Below are 24,796 nucleotides of genomic sequence, written 5' to 3'. Positions count from 1 at the left end.
GAACGGTTTAGATCATCCTATGAAGTGGGACTCACTGTACATTTGAAGAAATACAGGATTTCACGTGCACACAGCATATAAATACTCTAGAAAATAGACCCGACGGATAGTCGTTGTCATGATCAATGGTAAAAATAGTTTTTTGGGTCCAAGATGGGATTTATCATTGTTGATAATTTGCATTCAAGGCCAATCCAACGGTTAGGATTACTTGATGAATTCAAGCAACGGACATCTTCACTGTAGAGAAGGTGGGGGACCTGTCACTAGGGTAGCCCGTATTTATTATTTATTATATATGTTACACCCAATTTCAGGAAAAAAAAGTTAAATTAAGTCATAACCTTCTCATCTAATTGATTTTGCTATCAGATTACAGATTTTGATGATCAGGGTTAATGGATTACACCAATCTTCATTCGATTTAAACCAAAAGTGGATTAAACATTTTTCAAATAATTCAGAAGTTCATACACAGAGGATTTATGTATAATCTATTAGACAGTATAGGTATGAGATTTTATAGGGCCATATTAATCTCCCGTTAGGATCTCCCTCTACATATCGGATGGTTAGGATCATAGAGATGATTCCCTAGGTACAACGTATTTATGTTGTGGCCAACAAATGATGAAATGAATGGTTTGGTTTGGATCATCCTATGAAGTGATCGAGCCTTGTGTACATAAAAAACATTGTTATTGGGCAATTATTTAAACTGCTGTCAAAGGATATTACAAATCCCAGAAAGGTCTTAGAAGACAATAATGAAAAGACAAGTTGAGTTTGTGTAATTAACAAAACATTGTAGTGCCGATATCATTAGCCATTCTATTCACTTCTGAAAGGTTATAAATAGCATTAGATTCATTCAATTGCTAGTTTTTGCTCGCACTCTTCTTGGAATAACCGCGGTTTAAGAAATACATATTCTTTCCTTTCTTCTCCCTTCATGTCTCAATCCTCCTTTCATTTCTTGATCTCTTTCCTTTTCTTTTTCTTTTTTTGTGGATTATGCAGAAACAGGAGAGTGGCAGAGATTGCTAGAAAACAGATTCAAATTTGATTAATCTAAAAAACCCACAACAATCCAATGACTTTTGAAGAAGGTAAGCTTGTTTTGATGCAAAAAAAAATCGATTCTATTAGTATTTGATGGGTTTCTATCATTGAAGTGACTAAAACTGAATCATTTATGCAGAAACAGGGAAAACCCAGAAAAACCCAGAAACAGAATAAAAAAATATTTCAATTTCTGATGATATTGATAGAGCCGTGATATTTGTGGGGTTTAGCCGGCCCTCATGCACATATCAGATATCTCGCCACGAAGTGTTTTAGAAATACCAATTTTGGGTGTTGATTCTGATAGCAGTAGCAGTAATAGAAGCAGTTCTTCGGAGGATAAATCATTGGTTGTCAACGAATCTTTGAATTTGGAGCCTCACGGTTTGCAATGGAAGAATCTGATGAGTGTTTTCAAGAAGAAATCTATGAGAACGAGAAGGAATTTAAACAGAAAATTGGAAGGAAGTGAGTTTGTTTACAAATTGGAGGAGTTTTGGCTATGAGGAGCTTGCTGTTCCTACTGATAATTTCAGCTCTGGTAAGTGAAATTTTGTAGCTTTCTCTGCTTCTCTGTCTTTGTTCTTTCCATTGTTTTCCCTTCTTTACAAAAAAAAAATTTCAAACAGTTTAGGGGTGGAGGTACAAAACTGGGCGAGGGTTAGGGCTCTTCTTTTAGTGTGAAGTTACTATAATGCCCTTAAATTATTGGAAATCATCTAAACCTTCCAACTCAAACGCTATTCCTAAGGATAGATGGATTAAGGACACAAAAGTAAGCTAAATTAGTAAAGACTAAAGAGGCAGTCTTAGATTAATAGCTAATAAACTTTATGGTTTAAGTGGCCATCATTTATGCAGAAACTTAGTTCAAACTTAGTTGTATGATTGAGTGCTCACATATGGTGGTCCCTAATATGGATGTGCCGTGATACAAAAATCACATTAATTGGATGGCTAGGAATGTCTACTCGGCGAGTATGTTGTATTACTGTAACATAATGGGTGCAACTTCGGCAGGGCTCAACTTGAACTCAACAGATTTAACCTGATTTTGGCTCAGGTTGGATTTGCATTTCCCCGGATTGTGTTGTGTTAGGGTTGGGAAAGGCCCACCCGATTTAATTTCAGGTCCGGTGAGGGTTGGGCCTTAGGTAACCCTACCTGTCCGAACCGGTCTCTTGTGCCCTGTTTGTTTAAGATTACAACAACCGATTGTAAATCCAAAACCAAATATTGGACTCAAATTTCCAACAATTGGCTTTGGACTCACAATCGGTCATCATAATCTTAAACGAACACGACCTTGATTTGGAATATCACGTTAGACGGGTTAGGTAAGGTTGAGAGATTTAAAGGCGACTTGGGTTAGGGTTGACCTTCCTCGACCTAAGGCTAAGTTTAGGTTCTTTTAGGGTTGAACACTTTGAACCCAATCCAATTTACAGCTATTTGTTCCTCAAACTTTTTTTTTGGGGGGTCATTTTGGAAGAAGATTAAAGTAGATGGGCCATGTAAATGACCTTTAAATAGGCTTTATAAAGGAATTTACCCCCTGTTTTTCAAAATAGATGTTGGGAAAGTTGCCTTATTTCCCACCCGCGGTGGTTGCTTGGGTGGGAAGGCAAAGGCAAAAATAGAAATTTTTATTTTTAGCTTTTGGGGAAAACTAAACTATAAAAAGAGAAGTGTTGTTCTCTTGGGTTGCGGCGAAACAAGACGTCTTTGGTGTGTCGTCTGCCAAAGGAGAGAGAAGAAAAAGAGAGAGAAAGGGAGAAGAGGTTTTTCATCTCGGGGTTTTCTCATCGGTTCTTTTTCGGGTTTATCTCTCGGGTTATCTCTTGTGTACGGTCTTGGGTTTGGAGATAAAGGAAAGGGTTGCGGGTTTGTGGGTTTGAGATTAATCCATTGTAATCCTTGTATATTGTTTTCTCATAGTGGAAGATCGTGTTTCTCGCCCGTGGAGTAGGCTTGGCCGAACCACATAAAATTCTGGTGTTCATCTTGTGGCTTGTTTATTACTTTTATCTTTTCTGTTTAATTTGTGCACGATCTGATTGGATTGACCGTCGGATTTTCTCAACAAGTGGTATCAAAGCTCAGGTGGAGCGATCGTCGAGGCCGGTGGAGTGATCGTGGGTGTTGTGGTTGGATCGCGGTTAGAGCGATTTTTTGGGGTAGAAAGATTGTCCAAGAAAGATTCTTGTTCGAGGTGGAGCGCTACACCAAGAAGTACAAAGTACTCTGAGATGGCTGTAAAATCAAGTGCTACTCAGTTCAACATCAACAGATTTGACGGAAAGGGCGGTTTCACCCTATGACAGATGAGGGTGAAGGACATTCTAGTTCAACAGGGCTTGGCTAAGGTGTTGAAGGGAAAGGATGGCAAGCGTGAGAGGATGACGGTACCTGTGTTGGCCAGGATGGATCGAGAACCCTCTCCAAGGTTGACTAGGTGAGTCAACGGGTTGGCAACTACACATGTGCATTGGCCGTATTGATCGAATCAGGATGAGCCAGAACCAATGTGATTCGAGGGTATGTAGCTTGTACTTCGGAAGGCCAACGGTGGTTTGCTGCGATAGCGGACTGATGGCGACATCAACAGAAAATCTTCAGGTGGCTGGGAAATAAGCCAAGGTGGAGGTTGTTAGGAAAGTTGCCTTATTTCCCACCCACGGTGGTTGCTTGGGTGGGAAGGCAAAGGCAAAAATAGAAATTTCTATTTTTTAGCTTTTGAGGAAAACTAAACTATAAAAAGAGAAGTGTTGTTCTCTTGGGTTGCGGCGAAACAAGACGTCTTTGGTGTGTCGTCTGCCAAAGGAGAGAGAAGAGAAAGGGAGAAGAGGTTTTTCATCTCGGGGTTTTCTCTTGGGTTCTTTTTCAGGTTTATCTCTCGGGTTATCTCTTGTGTACGGTCTTGGGTTTGAGAAGCAAGGAAAGGGTTGCGGGTTTGTGGGTTTGAGATTAATCTATTGTAATCCTTGTATATTGTTTTCTCATAGTGGAAGATCGTGTTTCTCACCCGTGGAGTAGGCTTGGCCGAACCACGTAAAATCTTGGTGTTCATCTTGTGGCTTGTTTATTACTTTATCTTTTCCGTTTAATTTGTGCATGATCGGATTGGATTGCCAGGCGGATTTTCTCAACAATAGACTGTACAGCCCACACCATATGATGATCCAAACCGCCCATTTGAAGGGCCACAACGTAAATAGGCTGCCCCAAAAATCATCTCCATTGAGCACCAATTGAGTAGCTTTTAACACAAATTTAACATCCCGAGATTAGAAAAGTTGCAGGAAAAAGAAAACATTTGTATGCCTGGATGTAAAATTAGTGATGCAAATCATAAACCCAAAAGTCCTAAAGAATTGTTTAAACATGCATACAAAGGATGAAGAAAGGTGCGGTAGGAAATGTGGGTCCAAAGGGTCTCTTGTTGAGGTCAACAATGACTGTCAACTACATCAAACAACTAAAACTTCCATTCCAGACCATTCCTATCTACTTTGATATATGCTGAATTTTTAAGACAATTTACCACTAATTTTGATTATACTTTTTAAAGCTCAAATCAGTAAGTTTATAAACTGACAATCATGAGCTTTTCAACTTTAAAAGGTTTCAAAAAGGGAAATGGGAGAACATTTGAGTAGGGTGTCATGTTAGGTCTCCTTCTGAATTAAAGAGAGTACTAACAGTTTCTAAACCAATTCTGTAAAGCCCTCAAGTTGTCGATAGTTTTTTTTTTTTAAGTTGACATATTTCATTCATTCTCAGAGAAGCATTCGGGACCAGGGGTTCCAGCCTGGATTACAAGAGAATAACATGAATATTGGCACAGGTAGGTATACCTGTAGCCAATGAAGTATACACATCGAATAAAAAGTTAAGATTATCCCTTTCCTCCCTTCTCTATCCTATGATTATGATATTATCCATTACACATTTAAAGGTATTCATCCTACAATCTTTTTCCGAACCTCATTTCCTTGATTGGGTAATGATGAAGATTCCCATATCAGAATGCCTCCATTTAGCGAAAGACCATAATCTCTCGAGCTAGCATGAGACTACAACTTTCTTTTAGCGCAACTAGGATCGTGAATTACCGTCACAGAGAATGACCTTTTCAAGAATTCCTCCTAACAATTATCATAACCTCGACCTATGGGACTAAAACCATCATCACAATTTCCACATTCTTGGTATCGACTTCCTAGTTTCCTACAATCATTTTCTTCCCAACCTGTCTTTGTACAATTAAATAACTCTAAAGCATTATGTCTAAATAGACTGAAATCAGAAGACATATGTACTACCCCACAACTTGCAATGTCTCCTTAACTGAAATCATTGGAAGACAACCCAAACTCCCAAAAACCTACATCTCTTAACCTCTCAAAGTGTGTCCTTTAATCCTGTAATCCAACTTTTGGTTCAGCCTCTTTAACTCTCTTTATTGTATCATCTGCAGCCCTTGCTTGCATTGGCCGAAACATTTCTGTTGTCCTTCCTAGATTCTCCTGATAGGAGATCCCAAATACATCACTCATTGCTACAAAATCATTAAAGCCTTCCAATTCTGGGAGCCCAGATTCTTCCTCAGCATTCAATAACAAGACTCCCTTTTCTTTATCTCGCCTATCTAATTCACTAGGCTACCCTAACTGACCCTGTTCCACCTCAGGGCTGCCTGGCCCTAAACCCTGCACATCTTCATCCAGTGTTGCATGCTTAGATTCCAAATTTGCAATCGCCAGGTGTTTTTCCTCTTCCCAAAGACGCATTCACATTCGCTTTTCCTTTTCTAGGATCTTGTTAAAGAAGGGCAAGTTACGGAGGGGTGTATGAAGCTCCTCCTCACTATTCAGGATGACCTGGGAAGGGGACACACCCATGCTTTGATGAACAGCTGCCCGCTCTTTAAGACATTGCTTCTTTAGAGGAGAAATTAACACCTCACTAGGAGTAGAAGATTCTATTCCTCGCCAGTTTGTCATTATATTTAAGAGTTTTTAGGAGATTGTAGACACCCCATTTTGACCGAACCCCAAATAACCTCGTTTGATTAAAACCCTATCAAATTAGTGAACTAAAGTCCCAAGATTTGCCTTAGGGTAGGTTAGGATCTCAATTAGATCCCTTTAAAATTTTGTCAAAATCCGTTAAAGTTTGCCTAATAAGACGAGTGTAATTCATAGTGTAGTGTAGAAAGAAGGGAGTGGTTTATCCGCTTAGTTGTGTTCTAGTTAAATTAATTTCAGCAAAGGGGTTGTCCTGGGAAACTAAAGGGCCCGAATTTTAATCTTTTAATTTTCATTAATCAGTTTTCCAGGGACCACCTATTCTCCACACAAACAAGTTAAAACCTACATAAAAAGGGGTGTCTTGATATAACGAATGGGCCTAAAAAATTAAGCCAAATCTCTATAAATAGAGAGCTTGGACTTTCATTTGGGAGAGTTTTTTTTAGGTTTTGAGAAAAGTGAGTAGATCCGATCCTTTTCCTTTGCAAATTTCAGTGCAATTCAGACCTTGATGAATCAGATCTTGTGTTTTGTTGCTTGAGCGCTTACAAAGCAAGCTTAGAAACCATAGTATTGCTAGAAACCTTAAGTTTGTCTTCTCAAACCTTGTTTTCTCACAAGAAATCCTAAATCCACACTATGAAACCTTAAATCAGCAACTTCTTTAGCTTTTAAACCTCAGATCTCATCTTTAAAATCTAGGATTTTTTTATATTTTGGATAGATCGAATCTTTAAATCTTAGATTCGAGTCTTTAGACAGTAGAGTTCTCTGCAATTTCGATTGTCAAGTGAAGATTTTAGAAGAAGAAAAGAAAGGAGCTTCATTTGATTCTGCAAAGAGGAACAAGAAAGAGGAGGAAAAGAAGAAGTTTCGAGTTCTATAATCTCAGGTTAGTTTATTTGTGCTTCAGAATTCTAAATATTTCTTGCTGAAATTGAGTCTATAAAAAATTTTGGTAGGCAACTCTGTCAGGTAAGTTATACTCATGGATCATATTGTCATTTTTGTTTAGATTATAAAGTTTGAACAAATTTTACAAACATTGCTTCATAAACTGCTGTTAGACTTCATAAATTTAGACTTCATAAATTTCTTATTATTTCAGTTATTTTCAAAAGGAAATGATGATTAGCAACATAAGTTTATCTTCTTGTTAATCTCTATTGGTGTATGATGATAATTAGTGTTGACTCCATGATACTGTTTGTGTATATATAATTATTGGATAAAGAGCTATAAATTTGTGGCTTGTGAATTGAACTAACTTCCTAATTTGCTATGATTTACGAAATGTTATGATCTCTTAATTTGTTGTGTAGTTTGTAACTGAACAAATTTCCTAATTTGTTCCTTAAAAAAAGAGGAAGAAGAAGAAAGAACTTTTGGAAAGAGAATTGATGATCACCAGTAAAATAACTCTATATTTTATAGGAGTAATTAATTTATTTAATTTAGAACAATAATATCATTGCCATACAATATAATGGAATCTTGTCTGGAGCATAATTAAATGAGTACTTTTTGATCCTGCAATGTACTCGAAAGTTGGACAAAATGTAGTTAGGAAAATATTCTCTGTTCTCATTTGTCAAATGATATCTTTGAGCCATCATAGCTTCCTAGAACTGAGTTATTGTAGAGGGAGTCCTACACTTGGTTTATTTTCTTTATAAAAATGATCTACTGTTCTCAGACATCATAAGCGGAGATGTTTCTTTTATGGAGTCCACACATACCTGAACAGAAAACTATTGTAGACCATTTTCATAGTGTAAAACAGGAAATCTTAGTAGTTCATTTTCATTGTGTTTAAACTGAAAACTATTGAAGTTTACTTTCGTAGAGCTGAATTGGAAACTCTTGTAGTTCATTTGCGTGGTGTTAAATTGGAAGATTTTGTAGTTTGTTTTCATTTTGGCGTATCTGCTTATAGCAGCACATATTTTTTTTATGAAATGTTCATATTTGAACCCTGACAGGTTAGCATGCTTTGTTTAAAGGTTGTATTTTCCTTTTGATGTGTATTCAAGAGTAGATGTAAGAGATGAGATAGTAGTGCAAATATTTTGTTCTCTTGAGTTAAAAATTATGATTACGTCTTTATTGACTGTGTTCATATGCCTCTATTAATTGGCTGAGTTTTTTTTTTTTTTTTTACATTTATGGTTATCAGTTTATATAGTTCAGGTTGATGTATATAAGTTTTGAGCCTTGTATGCATCCCTTGTAAGAGTTGCTTATGTATATGTAATATATAGTTGATTCTTTAAGTTTCTGTATCATATGTTAAACCATATATGGTGAAGTGAGTAGCTTATTAGGTAAGAAGACTTTATAATAGTTAATCATATAACAATGCTTTGAACTATCGAGGAATTTCCTTTTATTGTGTTCAAGAATTGATAATAGTATTATCCGAATATGTACAGAGTAGATAACTCCATTTCTATTTGTCTTAGTTACATGATTAACCTGCTCATGAATAGAGGCATTGAGCCTAGTCGGCTTTAGTTATTTGTTTCTCCATAACATTGTTATATATCAAAACCCATTTTACTTTGGTCCTTGAGTAATATTTGATGCATGATTTGGAGCTTTTACTTGAGAAAATCTGCTGGTTTGATTTTGCTTTAGTCATTTCAATACAATTTTTTTTCCCATTCTGCTGAAATAATCTGAAAATTAGTGTAGAAAATGTGCGCCGAAATAGAAAGCAGTGTAGTCTATTCCCATTATGCTGAAATAATCTGAAAATTAGTGTAGAAAATGTCATTGCGCCGAAATAGAAAGTAGTGTAGTCTATTCCCATTGTGTTGAAATAATCTGAAAATCAGTGTAGAAAATGCCATTGTGCTGAACTATAAAAGGCAGTGTAGTCTATTCCCATTGTGTTAAGCTGAACTGAAAATCAGTGTAGTTCATTGTTATTGTGTTGAATTAAGAGTTCATGTAGTTCATGTTCATTGTGTTAAAGCGTGAGCTTTTGTAGGTCATTTATATTGCGTTAAGTTAAGAGCTTTTGTGGCTCATTTATGAGTGATGAATGGTTAGTTGAAGGTGATTGTGTTATCCTGTGAAATCTGTATGCTTTTATACATATCTGAATTTAATAGTAGTTCAGTCATCCTTTGGTTAAATGCTAATGTAATGGTTAGGGCAAAACAGTAGTAGCATACTAGCATGCACTAATCGATGAAGTTCTTTTCTCAGACAATTTTTAGCATTTGCTGAGCCCTAATATATGCATTTCAGTTATCATCTTGAGCAGTTTTATGTAATCAAATAAGTCATTGGTGCAATACTTTCGACTGAATTATTCTCTCGTGGCTCCTACTCTTATTCATATTTGATCCTTTTGAATTAGTTTTAAAAACCCCATGTCTTATGATTTACACAGTTAAACATCATGTCATATTGTTTATTTAAATATCAACTTATGCACATCATAATCTTAAAAAAAAAAAACCTGAAATGTTTTGGTATCTTGTTTATCTGATAAGTTTTCACTTCAGGACATACATTACTCACTTATATTACTTTAGTAATAGTTTCGACACGGTTTGGCTTTGAGTTCTGTTCTCCATTATCGTGTAATGAAATGCTTTGCTCATTTTTTTTATTTTGAATGCCTTATTTTCATATGGCTCAGATTTGAAATTTGAGTTACCCATCTTTTAGGGGACTAGCATAGTCCTTGTAGCATTTCCCCCTTATTATCCTTTTCTTTAGAAGACTTTTTCAAGTCTATTAGATATGTAACCTTAAACCATAGATCCTTTCATTGCCAGGGCAATGAAAGAATCATCTAGAGCCCCTCCTCCCCCCTCTTAGGAGACATGCTTTGTCTCAATAGCAAATTCCATCTTTAGGAGATAAGCTTGTCTCATTAGAAAAGTGCCCTTCTTAACCGCCACATTTTTTTATTATTTATACCCTGAAAACTGTTTTGTAGAAACCCTACATATCAAGAGGTTAGGATAATCCCTGATAAAGGTGGGACCAACGGAAATGACTGAATCGACTGCCCCTATCATGTCCACATGACATGCATAGGGCCCACAGTACGAAAGTGGGCCCTACTGTAGTGGACCACGGCCTTAAGTCTCCCTAACAAATGATGCTAACGGTTAAATTGATAGCTTGCACACTAATAAATGCCAAATGGTCCACATTAGATACGAAACATTCCTGCAAAGGGATGTCTAATTGCTCTGTTGCATCCGAAGTTCTGAGGCTTTCAATGATGAAAAGCCTATCACTGTAATTTCAGAACAAAGTTATCACCAAGGAGATCTAAAGTATATATTTTAAGTCTTTCAGGATAAATCTACAAAATGAAAAAAAATACACTTAAAATAGAATAATGAAGAGTTTTTTTTGTTCTAAAACAAGAATCAACCAGTCTTTCATTTCCTACACTCAAAGAAAGGCCAATCCATGATGGCTTTTAAGAAGACCCAAAGTTTGAAGCCATTGCAATGTAATAGCAGAATGGGGCAGTGGCATTTTTAACCCACAGCTTCAGTCGGGCAATCCAATCCATGCTAAGCCCTAGGATTTTTTTGAGGTAGATGAGAATAGATTGGTACGCTTCTTGAGATTTTGCCCATCAATGACTATCTACTCTAGTCCCGTTCCTGAACCTTGCTCGTTAACTTATGGGAGAGAGAATGAATAGGGGTGCTACTCGGGTCGGTTCGGGTTGAGATTTGCTAAAAATGATTGGAATCAACTTGAACCCAATCCGATTGTATACTAAAAGCTCAAGCCGAATTCCCAAAAATCAGCCTGAGTTGCACCCCTAAGAATAAGAGACAATAGAGATACACCTGAACGAAAGAGGAGTTCCTATGGCTAAAGCTGGTCACCTTTGTATTCTTGTTTTCATTTTCTAATTTCAACCCAGTGTCATAGTGTTAGGATCTTAGATGTAGTTGCAGAAATTAAAGTTAGAACTGAAGAAGAAGAATCTTGAATTGCTGAAAGAAAAGTTGAAATTTAGCTGGTTCGAGGCACCAGTACCTCCTGTTACAATGAAAAAGGAAATTTCTACACAAAAAACATGCCCTGTATTTCCCCCTCTTGTCTATTTTATTCAGCTGTTGAGATGCTAACTGTCATTAACTGCTTTTCCAGTCTGTCCAACAGAATCGGTACTTGCAACTAATCTTTAAGCCTTGCTGGCACTTCCCTCTTTCTAGTAGTGACCCTCCTTACAACTGGTGAGTCTTCCTGGTTCGTTACAGTTGCCTCCCCATGAAAATGAACCTTGTCCTCAAGGTTCAAATCAGGATAATCATGCTTGAGGACAGATAGATCTTCCCAAGATGAAGCTTCGAGTGGTAACCCATGCCATTGGATAAAGAGTTGGTGAATGCCCTCCTCTCCTTTTCACTGAATGACTCTCCGATCAAGTACAACCAAAGGTCAGCAAAGTGGTTGTGTTCCTGTGGATAGTTGGGGTAAGGCAACCTGTGTGACAGACGGGTTCCCTGTAAATTGTTTAAGTAGTGAGACATGGAAAACTAGATGGATTTTAGCTTCTTCAAGGAGCTGTAATTTGTAAGCTACTGATCCAATCCGTTCAATTACCAAGTAAGGACCATAGTATCTACGACCAAACTTGTGTGAGCGTCGTTGTGCTACTGAAGCTTGTTTGTACGGTTGTTGCCTTACAAGTACATAATCACCCACATCAAAATGTTTTTCTCGTCGATTCTTATTAGCCTGATTTTGCATCCTCAATTGAGCCTGGTGTAAATTGGTTTTGAACTGTTGGAGAATGCTATCCCGTTGCAATAACTCTTGGTCCAGAGCCTCCAAATGTGAAGTCCCTTGTTCATACTGTAGAATTGTAGGTGGCTTCTTAGTAAAAGCTGCTTCAAACGGTGTCATCTGAGCAGCTGAATGAAAAGCTGTATTGTACCAGAAATTTTGACCAGTGAGAAGGGCAATCACACACATAACTTCTGAGGTACATTTCTAAACAACGATTCAAGGCTTCGGATTGCCCATCAGATTGGGGATGGTAAGCACTACTCATGGCAAGATTAGTACCCTGCAAACGAAACAATTCCTGCCAGAAACGACTAAGGAAAACTATATCTCTATTACAATTGATTTGGGAATGCCATGGAGTTTACAGACATCATTCACAAAGGTTTGAGCTACTGACATAGCTGTAATAGGGCTTCGTAGGGGACTAAAATGGGCGTATTTGCTCAATCTGTCTATGACTACTATAACGACAGTTTTTCCAGCTGAATTTGGAAGGGCTGTAATGAAATCCATGGCCCAATCTTCTAATATTTGGTCAGGTATTGGTAGGGGTTGTAAAAGACCTGCTGGGGCAAGATGTTGTGATTTTATTTGCTGGCAAATGACACATTCAGCAACAAATTTATTGACATCTTTTCTCAAATCTTGCCAATGGAAATTGAGAGCGATCCTAGCCATTGTTCGAGTCAAACCGGCATGACCACCAATCGGTGATGAATGGAATTCTTGTAAAAGTTTTGTTTTTAACCCTGAATCAGTTGGAATAACTATTCTACCTTTGCATAACAATAATCCATGTCTCCAAGTATATGTATTAGGAACGGCTCCTTCTTGTTGGATCTCCTCATGAATTTCTCGGATGTGAGGATTAGAAGCATGTTCCAGTTTAAGTTGATCCATTATATCAAATAATGGTATTGACAAAGTCATGTATTGATTCTCCATCGTAGGTTCCTTGAAAGAGCATCTGCCACTAAGTTTTCTTTTCCTAGCCGTAGTGTATATCATACTGAAACCCCATTAGTTTTGTTAACCATTTTTGCTGCTCAAGTGTTTGAATGGTTTGGTCGAGAAGAGACTTGAGGCTTTTTTGATCAGTTTGAATTATAAATTTCTGTCCCAGTAAATATTGCCTCCATTTTCACACAGCTTCTGTGATTGCAAACATTTCCCGTACATATGTAGAAGATGATTGCATTTTGGAAGAAAGCTTTTGACTGTAGTAGGCAATAGGATGGCATCCCTGAGAAAGAACTACACCAATACCATACCCAGAGGCATCGGTTTCTAAGACAAATGGTTTTGCAAAGTTTGGAAGAGCGAGGACAGGAGTTGAAGATGCAGCTTGTTTTAGTTCTTCAAATGAAAGTTTGGCTTCTGGATTCCATAAAAATGCCCCCTTCTTGAGTAATTTTGTCATTGGAGCTACTATATGAGCGTAGCGCTTAATGAATCTTCTGTAATACCCTGTTAATCCTAAAAATCCTCAAATTTCCTTAAGATATTTAGGAGTTGGCCATTGAAGAATAACGTTGATCTTAGATTGGTCTACGACAACCCCGTCAGCTGACACAATATGCCCTAAATATTCCACTGATGCTGCTCCAAAAGAGCATTTTGATTGTTTTGCATACAATTCATTAGTTTTTAAGATGTGTAGTGTCATCTTTAGATGTTCTAAATGATGTTCCCAAGTTTTGTTATAAACTAGAATATCATCGAAGAAAACGAGAATAAATTTTCGTAGAACTGGTCGAAACACATCATTCATCAAAGATTGAAATGTGGATGGGGCATTTGTAAGACAAAAAGGCATAAGTAGGAATTCCTATAAGCCATCATGAGTCCTAAATGCAGTTTTTGGTACATCTTCGACCTTAACTCGAATTTGATGGTATCCTGATCTGAGATCCAGTTTAGAAAAGTATCTGGCACCATGTAGTTCATCCAGAAGCTCTTCAACTGTTGTAATTGGGAAACGACTAGGGATTGTGACAGTATTTAGGGCTCTGTAGTCCACACAAAACCGCCATGTACCATCCTTCTTTTTGACTAAAATAATTGGGGATGGAAAAGGGCTATGGCTTGGTTGAATAACCCCATTGTCAAGCATTTCTTTGACCAATCTCTCAATTTCTGATTTCTGAAAATGAGGATATCTGTATGCTTACTTTAACAGATCCAATGCCAAATTTTAGGGGAATGGCATGGTCATGTGATCTGATGGGAGGTAGGGAGTTGGGCACTGCAAATACTTCAGAAAATTCATCAAGTAATTTGGTCAATTCGGTATTAACTGGAAGAGAACTTTCATTCAGTTTGGACTGAAGAAGTTGTAATTTTAAACAAAAATCCACCCCATCTTTTATAGCTAGACGTTTGAAACTGTGTAATTGCATAGGCTCCTCTGTGATTTGGCTTTCACATTGTAAATGAATCGCCTGAGCTTGCCAGTGAAAATCCATGGTGAGCCGCTTATAATGAAAAATAATTGGGCCCACCAATTCTAACCATTGAACTCCAAGAATAATATCAGCCCCCATGAGTGGAAGTACAAAGAGATCAACTTGTAACTTATGATTTTGCATACTCAAACTGACATTTCTGCAAATTCCTTAGCATTTTAGCCTTTCCCCATTACTGACCATAACTTGAACTTGTATGCCATGAATAACTGGAATTTGTAATTATTGTACTAATCGTTCTTGAACAAAATTATTAGAGCTACCACCATCAATTAATACAATGATTTTCCGTCCACCAATGTTGGCCTGAACTCGTAAGGTTTTAGGATTAGTTTGTCCTGATAAGGTGTAATAAGAAATTTTTGGTTGCTTGTCAGATTTTTCAAGAACTTGAGGGAAACATGTCTCCTCTTGCATCAGACGCATGGCCTCTACGTCTGTATCTTAATACTCCTCCTCATTAATAAGCAAAAAGAGTTGCTTGTTTTTATATTTATGATCGGGATTGTATTTTTCATCACAAGTATAGCACAATCATTTATCCCTTTTTGCTTGCAATTCTGCTGTGGTCATCTTTCTTGAATGGAGTGCCCTGTTGAGGCAATTTGTTAGTCATTGAAGAAGAAGCCACAGAAGAATTTTCAGCTCCATATCATGGTATGGAAGGCATTGGATTCTTATAATTGCCTTTGTGAGTCATTTTTCTTGCATCATCAATCTTGTCTTCGATCATTTTAGCCAATCCTACAGCTTTTGATAATGAATTTGGTAAGTGAATTTGTACCTCGTTTCAGATCTCTGGTTTTAAACCAGAAACAAAACAATCTACCAGAAATTGAGAAGGAAGATGACTGGTACGATTGGCCAAAGCGTCAAATTGAGCTTCGTAATCTCCAACAGTAGTGTTGAATCAATTTAGCTAATTTGCCCTGAGGGTTATCATAAATGGATGGTCCAAACCTGATTTGTAAAGCTACAGAGAGTTTCTCCCATGAATCAAATGGTTGTTCCCTTTCCATTGCTTGAAACCAATCATATGCTTTACCATCGAGATGGAAAGCCGATGGAAAGAAGCTATTTCCAGCTTTAGTTCTTCAGAAGTGTGTTGAAAACGAAAAAACTTCTCAGCCTTCGAGATCCAAGTTGCTGGACCAGTGCCCTCAAATTGGGAAAATTCTAATCGCAATTGTCTTGCAGAAAACCCCCAAGACTCGTACCATCTCGCAGTCCTCCTTGAGTACCATCTCGCGTTCCAGTTCCAGTAAGAGTTTCTCCCTGTTCAACCCTTCTTGTTAAATTGGTTACCCGGCCATCTAAAACTGTAATTTTATTGGAGATCTTAAGCAAGAAATCTCTTTGCTCCATGGCTAGTTCCTGGTAATTCTGTAAACGAGTTTCTTGGAGAGATGTAGTCTCAATCAATTTCTTGATTGCATCATCTAAACTCTTCAATCTTGTATTCTCAGCCATAAGGTGAGAAGTCAATGAAAGCACCACTATTAGGAGCTTAGATGTAGTTTCAGAAATTAAAGTCAGAACTAAAGAAGAAGAAGAATCTTGAATTGCTGAAAGAAAAGTTGAAATTTAGCTGGCTTCGAGGCACCAGTACCTCCTGTTCTACACAAAAAACAAGCCCTGTATTTCCTCCTCTTATCTATTTTATTCAATTGTTGAGATGCTAACTGTCATTAACTGCTTTTCCAGTCTGTCCAACAGAATCGGTTAGTTGCAACTAATCTTTACGCCTTTTTGGCACTTCCCTCTTTCTAGTACCGACCCTCCTTACAACTGGTGAGTCTTCCTAGTTCGTTACACATAGTGTCACTTTAAAAAGAGTCAAAACATTGAGGAAAAAAATTAGAGATCTTTGGGTTTCCTTCACAAAACAATCCAATCAATGATTTTGTCACATTGGGAGAGCAATACAAGCATCGTGCTACTAGGCAAAGCGGTATGCTCTTATCGGAGTAGTGAAACTTGGAGTATTATTTAAATCTAGTGGTGCAGTTTGCATTGGTCGATTTGAGGTTTTGCTTGAAAAAATGAATGAGAATTAACCCAAACTTGACCCGACTTTATGATAAAGGCTCAACCCGAATTCCCAAATATTGAACCGAGCTTCACCCCTATTTAAATCCATGTCGATAAGATTCCGTCATCTCACATTTGAATCTAATTGGAAAACATAGTTAACTAATGCAATTGAGGAAACTAAGGGTGCGTTCTTTAACATTCTTTTAGAACGATTTTCAATTGTTTTAGCCTAAAAAATGAGAATTCTGTTCTTTTGGAATTTCAACAACTAGTCTAAGAATTCATCCTAATTTTTAGAAATTATTTTATGGAGCAAAAGTTTTCGCTTCAGAGAGAATTGGGTGCTATGTCATGATCTTCCCCTCTCTCTCCACTCTCAACTTCTAGTGTGAAACATGTCCACTTAGGGTGAAACCACATTTTCCACGTCACCTGCCACACAAAATTGAGAATTTTTAAAAATAAATTAAGGTGATAATTACATTTACACCCCCTCAACTTTGGCCAAATTCCACTTCTGACCCGGTGGTATCGACTTCACCAAAGACACCCCCTCATCTTTCTAACATTTTTAAGTAGACCCCTTCCATTGACGGTCACTTAAATTAACCATGGCTAATATTTTGAAGACAGAAATACCTTCGTCACTAGTTTTAAGCCATTTGCAGAGGGATTAGGGTTACGCCATTTCCTTCATCACGGCCACTGCCGCCATCGCCATCTCCGGCCACCACCGCCGTCGCCATCTCCGGCCACCGTCGTCGTCTCCATCTCGCTCATTTTTGAAACCCTCTTTCTTCCACCCATGACCCATTTCTGAAACACAAAAATAAAAGTGTGTATATATATATAGAGAGAGAGAGGAAACTGTTGGTGCGCTTAAGCTCACCAAACTTATGGTGAGCTTAAGCGCCCAATCACATGGGGGCCCACTTTTTATAGGATGATCCAAAGCATTCATTTGAAAGTCCCTTACATAGATGGGGGGTGTACCAAAAATCAGCTCCATAGGATCATCCTAACCCCTCCATTTGTGAAGGACAAAAATGGACAGACACAAATCTGCCCATTTTTTGTCCTCCACAAATGGAGGGGTTAGGATGATCCTATGGAGCTGATTTTTGGTACACCCTCTATCTATCATAAGGCCTTGCAAATGAATGGTTTGGATCACCACAGAACAAGTGGGACCCATGTGATTGGGGAGCTTAAGCGCACCATAAGTTTGGTGCGCTTAAGCTCACCAACAGTTTCCTCATATATATATATATATGGAAAAGGTTTCTGAGCTCGAGCTCAGCCTGAGCTAGAGCACAGAAACCACTACTCCCATAGTTGGTTGAGTCATCCAACCCATTTAGTTTATAGGTTATGCTAAGGTTATGGTTATGGTCCAATAGATCGGATGGTTAGGATTTTGTTATGGAGCTGGTTTGTTAGGAACACCCAATCTATGTGAGGTAGTGTAAAATGAATGGGTGGGATGAATCAAACTACTATGGGAGATGGTATATTCTAAGCTCTAGCTCAGCTTGAGCTAGAGCTTAGAAACCATGCCCCCATCTATTATATTATAGCAGGATGGGGGTTTCACTGTTCACGCCCACATGGACAGCTCCCCCATCCGGCTATTTATCTACGTGGCACCCTCATTCTTAAGACGAAATTTTTTTTGAAAAAGGCAAAACGATCCCTAAAATCTCTCTCACTTCCACAGAATTTTTCTTAACTGGGCAACTTTCTCTGGCAGTCTCCACATCTTTAGAAACACATAACACGATACTCTAATATTAGGGGAAGGGTAAACAACACAACCCGTAGTTTCTTACTCTAAACAATACGCCCGGAACGATCACCTCACCATGATGGTCCTTCTTTAATGAAGGCGTACCAAATGAGAGGTGGAATTCTACAGCCATCTTCATATATGTGTTTTGCAATCTCTTATTTTTCTCTCATATCTGTAGTTTTTTTCAATGTGTTTTGCAATATCCTCTTATTTTCCCCTTTTCTTTCTCTTTTTAAAGAAAACTTAGGGCTTATGAATTTCTCCTCTTTCCGGTCGTGTAGGTGCTGCAACAACGAAGAGTGAGAGGGTGGTTTTTGAGGATTGAATGAACATGTGTTATAAGAACACCAGTTTCTGTTTTGTACAGTTAATTACATTTTTTTCTCATTGTTTTAATTGTCCATCTAATAACATTAACTTAGGGTTTATGAATTTCTCACTGTTTTAATCTCCTTTTTTGTAGGTAAAACCTAGGATTAACACAATAATATGCTTGCAAATTCATGAATAGCACGGAAGAAGATTCAGAACTTTGCGGTAAAGTTTCAGAGATTTTATGAAAACGAGATCAATATCTGGTTGGGTTTTTTAATCAAAAAGTGTGTATGTAATTTTTTTCTTTCAGTTTTTTTTATTAGTCAATTTATAAGCTCAAAATTTGATATATTTTCATGTTGAAATTTGCAGAATCACAATATTAGACACCATCTCCTCCATAGGAATCGCCTGTCAAAAGTTATCTCGCGGCATAGAAATTCCTCGAAACAGAGCCTGTTAACTGAGAATATCGTGTTTCCTCCAATTATTTTGTTGTTTTTTATATCTTATAGTGGTGAGTCAAATAATAGGCAGTTTGTAGTTCTTTGTGCTAGACTATAATTGATTTCAGCCGTCCAATTGGTGAACCTTGCTTTGGATCTCTCCTACTATTAAAGTAGATTATAATCATAAGATCTTTTACTTTTGCTGAGCATTTTCATGATTTTCTCTTTTCTTTTTCTTTTGTTTCATGTTTCTTTTAATTTTAAATTCAACTGCTATCACATGCTTCATACTTATTCTCTATAATTTGTTCTGCTTAACTTTTTTTTCACAAAATCCTCAATCTTTATCTGGCACTTGGGTACCATACAATTCAAATCCAAATTGACTGGGCTGACAGCTTTATGGTCAGCTCTGAGGCAAACTTTGTTCAAACAGGGCCTTATTGACTTTCAATTTCTCACATTTTTACGTTGCTGATTTATTTCACTCTGAGGTCAGGGGTTCAAACCCAGCTTACCGACCAAAAAAAATTGAAATACAATGCAAAAAGAACTGTAGCTTTGATTCTAGATTTTATTGGGGATTTTTATACTCATGACTCTATTACCGTCTCTTTTTTCTTTTCAGGTCTTGCTTTTATGTTATTTATTTGTTTGTTTGTTTTATCCCAAATAGATTGATTTCTTATATGGATGGATTTTAGTTTAAGTTGAAATTGGAACCCTGAGTCATGCAAAGAGCTTCTTTGTTCAAGTCTTTTTGGAGCTTTATATGGATTGATTTTAGGTTATGTTGAAATTGGAACCCAGAGGCTCCAAAGAGCTTCTTTCTTCAAGTTTTTTTAGAGCTATTTCTTGATATGCTATAAATTATTGGTACTTTTGTTTAAGATTTTTTATTTGGCTATGATATTATGAAATAAAAAGGCGATTCAAAAACCAGATAATAAAGAAAAAGAAAATCATATCGTATATTGTATTGTTGGTGATCGTCATATCCTTACATACAGATTTAATAGTCTGCATTTTCTCCTGATTTATTCAAAGATCATTCCAAGACAGTTTCCCAACACTATTTAGGGTCACAAAGAGTTTGATCTATCATCGTTTGTCAATCATGATACATGATGTCACCCCCTTGATTAAGCCTTGATCAAGAGATTATGCGGCTTCTCAAGAAAATTTGAAAGCTGTTTTATTTTTTGTGGATTAGATAAATTGTGCTGTTGTGAAGTGAGGAATGGAATCTATCAATATTTTTTTATATTGGCTAACCATAGTAGTTCATTGAGTTTCGTTGTTCTCTGTTTTGGTTTTATTTTCCTGTAAATTGGCCATAATCCATAGTTTCTATCTTCAGTGCTATCATTTGTTCATGTTATGTAATGGGTGTTGTCGATGGATCATGTCTGTCAAATGTTCAATGGATGGAATGCCTGACAAAGATGAATTGACATGGACAACTATGATAACTGGGTACGTAATATTTAGGCATATCTCTATCAATGTTTTTTGGTATTGGTTATTGTAGATGATCAAATATCTTTGGTATCTATTTTTATTTTATTTTCCTCCAATTGGCAATCTTTATTGACATGATTATATTGCAGAATCTGATACAATTATTTATACGGGCTGGCCTCCCTACATGATGGTAGTTCCTACTCAATTTCACCACCTATCAAGAATTCAAGATGAGAAAATGGTGCAAACATAGAATAACATCAATGTTTTTTTCATTTTGTGGGACTAACTTGAAGTTGTTATGTCCATGGTTTCAAATTTCGGTTTCGGACCCTGAAATTTCGGTTGAAATCCGGTACCACAAAGGAAATGGTATTTTATTCAATATTAAATTTCGGCCGAAATTTCGGTAAAATATTATAATAATAATAAAAAAAAGGTTTTTTGGTTTAAATTTCGTCAATATGACAAGGTATCCATTTCACAATCGGTTTTTTTTTTTTTTTTTTTTTTTTTTTTTTTTTTTTTTTTTTTTTTAAATTCCTAATCGGTGGGGATTATTCTGTTTTTTGTTTCTTTATTCCCAATCGGTGGCTATTGTCACTTCTAATTAAACCATTCCAAAAAAAAAATTTGGCACTTCTATTTGCACATTTTTCTATTTACCTATCTACAAATAAAGAGATACGGATTCATACATTATTTAATGTACATATCTACTGATAATAGATTTGTAGGAGCTATGTGAGCATTGTCGCAAAAAAGCATCTAACTTTAAATGCATCCATGTGCAACCATCTCTTTCTGATGCGTACTTAGTTGCATCCAAACAAGGTATAATCTTATAGGAGAACTTATATGGTGGCCGCTAGTCATTTCCTCCTCTCTGCCCACTCTGTCACATTAAAAAACCCATTGAAACCTCGGAGGTGTCGTTAGTGAAGTTGATACCACGGGTCGAAGTGGAATTTGGCCATAGTTGAGGGGGTGTAAATATAATTATCCCTAAATTAGAAAAACACAATTCTGATTCCAAAGGACTCTAAAAGATAAAGATTAATTCTAATTTTTAGAAAGAAAATTTCCATAATTGTTGAAGAACGCACCCTAAGGTTCTGTTTGGATTTTTTCTGGAAAAGTTTGGAAAGGAAAAGTATTTCTAAAAATTCCTGCCACTTTTACATATGAAAAAAGAAGAAGATTACTGTTAAAATGGTACCACCAACCTTGATATTTGATCCAATGCAGCACACTTTTTAAGTAATTTTAAGAGGCTGCTGTTGGATAAAATATGGTGGTATGTCTCACGTACCATCTTGACGGGACTTCACGGTCGCCCACCATATAATTTCTCCTTGGACCAACCCTATTCAATTTTCATTTAGAGGGACCTTCCGTCTATAATGATATCCCCATAAATTAACCATAAGCGTATCATTTCTTTCAAATTCATGGAGAGAAAAAATCGTGCAAATTTTTTTTTTCCATTGGAAATATTTTTCTTGCATTCCAAACAGGTCATGAAATATCTTTCAATTCCACCAAAACATATTCTTACTTGCACATTTAGGCCCTGTTTGTTTTGGATTATGAGAATTGGCTGTCATTCCAAAACTGATTGTTGGGCTAAAATTTATGTTTAATTTTGAGCTAATCCGGTAAGCTAAAACAGAGGGGATGGATTGATTTATTTAGAGAAACCAGGCAACTCATACCGATCAGAAGGTACAGAATAAAGTCTTGTGGTCAAGCGGTACACGCCTTTAGGTATAGGGGTCTCCAAAGAAGGCAATTCTTTGGACCAGTCCAAGGTGCCAAAAAACAGTTTTGAACTCACAAAGTGCATTTATAATCACATGGAAAACTATCAAAGTCAAACGGTTCGAACAAATATAGAATTAACTGTAGTTTGTTAAAATTGACCAATGGAAGTGCCCTTGTAGATGATTTTTTGCAAGGGCACCCTTCAGTTTATAATTCCTCAACGGAATAGGAATGAAAAAAGGAAATTAATTAATATTTGAATAAAAACACTAACACCCAGTTTGTTTGAGATTGTTGTGGGCTCCAAATCGATTATTGGATTCAAAATTAAGTCCAATAATTTGTTTGACTCGCACAATCGGTTTTCAGAATCTAAAACAGACAGGGCCTAAGGTAGAAACCCGTTTTATTCTAATAATTGTTTCCAATGCAAAAGAAATTTGAGAGAAAAATTGAGAAGTGATATATTGGCCCCTTTTTTATTTCCCTAGTAAAAAACAGGGTGAATATATCATTTCTCCGTTATTGGGTCCGGAATTTGATGACATGGGAGGGAGGGAGACAGAAGTGTTTTCAAGCTTTATGTTGAAAGGAACCGGGCCTTAGGGCTATTAGACTCAACACGGTAAAGTTAGCATTATGTTGTTTTGATAACCCCCACTTTTTATTTATAAACTCATAAATTGTCACATGTTGTTTTGATAACTACAATTGTAATTATTCCCTAAATATTTGAATTGATATTGGCGCCTATTTTCTATTTTCTTAAGGGAAATGTTATCAGCACTACTATATATTAATGAGGGCACTCCACACTTTATTAAAAGTACGTTATGGTCTGCACCATAGGATGATCCAACTGTCCATTAGATGGGCCACAGCCTAAATAGGGTGTGCCCAAAAATTATTTCCATAGGTTGATCCTAACCCTCTGATCATTATAGTAGTGCTGATAACATTTCCCTTTCATAATTATAAAGTTTATGTTTTCATTCTATAAAATTAGGTTTGTTACAAATTATACTCTAGGATAAATTTTTTTCATTACCAGAGAAGATGATTTTTTTCTAACAAATTAAAATAATAATTCTCAGAAATGAGTTAAGAACCGGTTTCTTAGAATACAAGTCGACAGGGCCAACATACTGCTTCTCATTGGCGGGATATCAGATCATAGCCTCCGTGAGATATAACATGAAATCCAAATTAAATACTTTCCCCAATCATGGTCATAAAACATATCCGAAGCTTATCATAAATAAGAAATTAGAATCTCAAAAAACATGCTAGAATTTAATGTAGATAACAATTTGTCATAAAACATATTTTGGTATTTTCATGAATAAAATATCCAGGTCTCAAGAAAAGTTATTTCTAAATAGTAGAAATCTCGATAACACAATAGTTAGAAATCCTTTTTGAAGACATGCACAGCAATACATGTAAAATCTTGTTGTCAAAACTGCGAAGCAATAAATGGAAAATCTTTCGACAAGACATGCTAGACCCGGTTTCAACGAACAAGATGTTGAGAAAATCCGCTAGGTAAATCCGATCCGATCGTGCACAAATGAACAGAAAAGTAAAATAAGAAAATAAGCCACAAGATAAACATTGAGATTTTACGTGGTTAGGCCAATTCCTTTCCTTGCTTCTCTCACCCAAGCTTATCTTTTCATGTGCTAATCCATAATTGTCGACTATGAATCCTCTTCCAATTAGGTCTTTTCTTTCCTATTTTCTTCCTACAAGATCGTTCCCATTTGAATGGATTCTAATGGAGTTTACTCCCCATATTATAGGCCGTGAATCGAGTTTTCTCTCTGGTTTTTATTGTGTGATAGTTAACACCATATGCTTTTTTTTAATGGCAGGATAACTTTTATTAAACAGAAAAGGGAAAGGATAAACCTACAGACTGAGAATATCAGAGTAAACCCCAAAATAAAGATAAAAAAATATTAAGCATAACCAAGTCATGGGGAAGAAAATAAAAATCTCTAAATAGGCATATAGCTATCACAGAATGAGCAATTCGAACAGCTTCTTCCGAAAGGGAGATACATCCAATCATTTATTTCAAGTAATCCAATGAGGTGAGAGAATGTCCATCACGTGGAGGTAGGCCGACTATATTGTAACAAAGGTTTGATCCCCACTATATTGTAACAAAGATTTGAAGGTCCCGATGTATCGACCATTAGGAAATTTTGAAATATTCTCAAATAGATTGGACACAGTTATATAGAACTGTTTCTTGGACTATCGTTTGAAAAAAAAAACAAAAAACTGTCTGTTGGACTCTTTTTTTAATTAAAAACTGTCTATTGGACTCTTACTTTTTTTTTTTTTTATAAAAAACTGTCTATTGGACTCTTATATTTCCAACAACCACATTTTGAGCCCTACATGTGCCTCGTTGATGTGAAAAGGTACATTCATCCGGCCCGTGAATACATATCCACCCTATTGCTGTTCAGACCACCTTGATCGGATGATCTTAGCCCATTGACTTATTAGGCCTCCTTTTGGATTTCCCCAATAGAAATTTAAAGATTGATTTTCACAAGGCTTAATCTTTCAATGATTGTAGGACTTAGGGCTTGAGATTGTGGCTTTGGGTTGCAACCACAAGGT

At 36.7% G+C, this 24,796-nt stretch overlaps 1 long non-coding RNA gene across 5 annotated transcripts; it reads left to right on the top strand.

Annotated features, from left to right (window-relative positions):
* The first annotated feature begins 894 nt into the window (after window positions 1–894).
* Window positions 895–19,285, top strand: LOC143851156 (uncharacterized). Of its 5 annotated transcripts, none has more exons than XR_013236236.1 (6): window positions 895–1,109; window positions 1,202–1,606; window positions 6,857–6,990; window positions 18,449–18,533; window positions 18,631–18,704; window positions 18,855–19,285. It is a non-coding gene; the product is annotated as an uncharacterized LOC143851156 (long non-coding RNA). The 5 variants fall into 5 exon arrangements; XR_013236237.1 differs by having other exon boundaries at window positions 18,631–18,745; XR_013236233.1 differs by having other exon boundaries at window positions 18,631–18,766.
* The last annotated feature ends 5,511 nt before the right edge of the window (window positions 19,286–24,796 follow it).

The sequence above is a fragment of the Tasmannia lanceolata genome, unplaced genomic scaffold (genome assembly GCF_043159265.1).
Source record: "Tasmannia lanceolata isolate RefF3 unplaced genomic scaffold, GAP_Taslan_0.1 ptg000018l, whole genome shotgun sequence".
NCBI classification, from domain to species: Eukaryota; Viridiplantae; Streptophyta; class Magnoliopsida; order Canellales; family Winteraceae; genus Tasmannia; species Tasmannia lanceolata.
Note: the sequence above shows the minus strand (reverse complement) of the source record. Positions and strands in the feature narration are given on the sequence as shown.